Below are 2,500 nucleotides of genomic sequence, written 5' to 3'. Positions count from 1 at the left end.
AAAGAGTTGAAATTCCACAAGGCAGTGACAAAAAGCTTACAGCACCTGGTATTCCCAGGCGGTCTCCCATCCAAGTACTAACCAGGCCCGACCCTGCTTAGCTTCCGAGATCGGACGAGATCAGGCGTACTCAGGCCGGTGTGGCCGTAAGCGAGAAACTATCTCTTGGTGCACTATGTAAAGTCAAAGTGAGCCTGATTAACAGCTGTTGCATTTCCACCATTTAGATAAGCATCTTTGTGTCACTCAAAAAGTGGAAGAAATTGCATATACTGTAGCCATAATTTGTAGCACAGATTGTTGGATGAAATACAAACTAACCTTGCTTACTTATTTCAAAGCGAGGGCACATATTTCAGCCTTGTGGGAAAAAACGGACAAAGAGTTGAAATTCCACAAGGCAGTGACAAAAAGCTTACAGCACCTGGTATTCCCAGGCGGTCTCCCATCCAAGTACTAACCAGGCCCGACCCTGCTTAGCTTCCGAGATCGGACGAGATCAGGTGTACTCAGGCCGGTGTGGCCGTAAGCGAAAGGCAATCTCAAAAAGTGGATGAAATTGCATATACTGTAGCCATAATTTGTAGCACAGATTGTTGGATGAAATACAAACTAACCTTGCTTACTTATTTCAAAGCGAGGGCACATATTTCAGCCTTGTGGGAAAAAACGGACAAAGAGTTGAAATTCCACAAGGCAGTGACAAAAAGCTTACAGCACCTGGTATTCCCAGGCGGTCTCCCATCCAAGTACTAACCAGGCCCGACCCTGCTTAGCTTCCGAGATCGGACGAGATCAGGCGTACTCAGGCCGGTGTGGCCGTAAGCGAGAAACTATCTCTTGGTGCACTATGTAAAGTCAAAGTGAGCCTGATTAACAGCTGTTGCATTTCCACCATTTAGATAAGCATCTTTGTGTCACTCAAAAAGTGGAAGAAATTGCATATACTGTAGCCATAATTTGTAGCACAGATTGTTGGATGAAATACAAACTAACCTTGCTTACTTATTTCAAAGCGAGGGCACATATTTCAGCCTTGTGGGAAAAAACGGACAAAGAGTTGAAATTCCACAAGGCAGTGACAAAAAGCTTACAGCACCTGGTATTCCCAGGCGGTCTCCCATCCAAGTACTAACCAGGCCCGACCCTGCTTAGCTTCCGAGATCGGACGAGATCAGGCGTACTCAGGCCGGTGTGGCCGTAAGCGAAAGGCAATCTCAAAAAGTGGATGAAATTGCATATACTGTAGCCATAATTTGTAGCACAGATTGTTGGATGAAATACAAACTAACCTTGCTTACTTATTTCAAAGCGAGGGCACATATTTCAGCCTTGTGGGAAAAAACGGACAAAGAGTTGAAATTCCACAAGGCAGTGACAAAAAGCTTACAGCACCTGGTATTCCCAGGCGGTCTCCCATCCAAGTACTAACCAGGCCCGACCCTGCTTAGCTTCCGAGATCGGACGAGATCAGGCGTACTCAGGCCGGTGTGGCCGTAAGCGAGAAACTATCTCTTGGTGCACTATGTAAAGTCAAAGTGAGCCTGATTAACAGCTGTTGCATTTCCACCATTTAGATAAGCATCTTTGTGTCACTCAAAAAGTGGAAGAAATTGCATATACTGTAGCCATAATTTGTAGCACAGATTGTTGGATGAAATACAAACTAACCTTGCTTACTTATTTCAAAGCGAGGGCACATATTTCAGCCTTGTGGGAAAAAACGGACAAAGAGTTGAAATTCCACAAGGCAGTGACAAAAAGCTTACAGCACCTGGTATTCCCAGGCGGTCTCCCATCCAAGTACTAACCAGGCCCGACCCTGCTTAGCTTCCGAGATCGGACGAGATCAGGTGTACTCAGGCCGGTGTGGCCGTAAGCGAAAGGCAATCTCAAAAAGTGGATGAAATTGCATATACTGTAGCCATAATTTGTAGCACAGATTGTTGGATGAAATACAAACTAACCTTGCTTACTTATTTCAAAGCGAGGGCACATATTTCAGCCTTGTGGGAAAAAACGGACAAAGAGTTGAAATTCCACAAGGCAGTGACAAAAAGCTTACAGCACCTGGTATTCCCAGGCGGTCTCCCATCCAAGTACTAACCAGGCCCGACCCTGCTTAGCTTCCGAGATCGGACGAGATCAGGCGTACTCAGGCCGGTGTGGCCGTAAGCGAGAAACTATCTCTTGGTGCACTATGTAAAGTCAAAGTGAGCCTGATTAACAGCTGTTGCATTTCCACCATTTAGATAAGCATCTTTGTGTCACTCAAAAAGTGGAAGAAATTGCATATACTGTAGCCATAATTTGTAGCACAGATTGTTGGATGAAATACAAACTAACCTTGCTTACTTATTTCAAAGCGAGGGCACATATTTCAGCCTTGTGGGAAAAAACGGACAAAGAGTTGAAATTCCACAAGGCAGTGACAAAAAGCTTACAGCACCTGGTATTCCCAGGCGGTCTCCCATCCAAGTACTAACCAGGCCCGACCCTG

The 2,500-nt window shown here is 45.4% G+C and overlaps 8 non-coding genes across 8 annotated transcripts in view; all 8 read right to left on the bottom strand.

The window, feature by feature from the left end:
* Positions 1 to 33: 33 nt before the first annotated feature.
* LOC118953669 lies at positions 34 to 152 on the bottom strand. The gene has a single exon (XR_005043927.1). It is a non-coding gene; the product is annotated as a 5S ribosomal RNA (ribosomal RNA).
* Positions 153 to 412: 260 nt separating this feature from the next.
* On the bottom strand, positions 413 to 531 carry LOC118953673. Its single transcript, XR_005043931.1, has one exon. It is a non-coding gene; the product is annotated as a 5S ribosomal RNA (ribosomal RNA).
* A 177-nt stretch (positions 532 to 708) lies between these two features.
* On the bottom strand, positions 709 to 827 carry LOC118953668. Its single transcript, XR_005043926.1, has one exon. It is a non-coding gene; the product is annotated as a 5S ribosomal RNA (ribosomal RNA).
* A 260-nt stretch (positions 828 to 1,087) lies between these two features.
* LOC118953667 lies at positions 1,088 to 1,206 on the bottom strand. The gene has a single exon (XR_005043925.1). It is a non-coding gene; the product is annotated as a 5S ribosomal RNA (ribosomal RNA).
* A 177-nt stretch (positions 1,207 to 1,383) lies between these two features.
* On the bottom strand, positions 1,384 to 1,502 carry LOC118953666. The gene has a single exon (XR_005043924.1). It is a non-coding gene; the product is annotated as a 5S ribosomal RNA (ribosomal RNA).
* Positions 1,503 to 1,762: 260 nt separating this feature from the next.
* LOC118953662 lies at positions 1,763 to 1,881 on the bottom strand. The gene has a single exon (XR_005043920.1). It is a non-coding gene; the product is annotated as a 5S ribosomal RNA (ribosomal RNA).
* A 177-nt stretch (positions 1,882 to 2,058) lies between these two features.
* On the bottom strand, positions 2,059 to 2,177 carry LOC118953665. The gene has a single exon (XR_005043923.1). It is a non-coding gene; the product is annotated as a 5S ribosomal RNA (ribosomal RNA).
* A 260-nt stretch (positions 2,178 to 2,437) lies between these two features.
* Positions 2,438 to 2,500, bottom strand: part of LOC118953651 — a 119-nt gene continuing 56 nt past the window's right edge. The window contains exon 1 of the ribosomal RNA XR_005043909.1: positions 2,438 to 2,500. This exon is cut by the window's right edge and continues 56 nt beyond it. This is a non-coding gene — a ribosomal RNA (5S ribosomal RNA).

This window comes from Oncorhynchus mykiss, unplaced genomic scaffold, assembly GCF_013265735.2.
Source record: "Oncorhynchus mykiss isolate Arlee unplaced genomic scaffold, USDA_OmykA_1.1 un_scaffold_375, whole genome shotgun sequence".
NCBI classification, from domain to species: Eukaryota; Metazoa; Chordata; class Actinopteri; order Salmoniformes; family Salmonidae; genus Oncorhynchus; species Oncorhynchus mykiss.
Note: the sequence above shows the minus strand (reverse complement) of the source record. Positions and strands in the feature narration are given on the sequence as shown.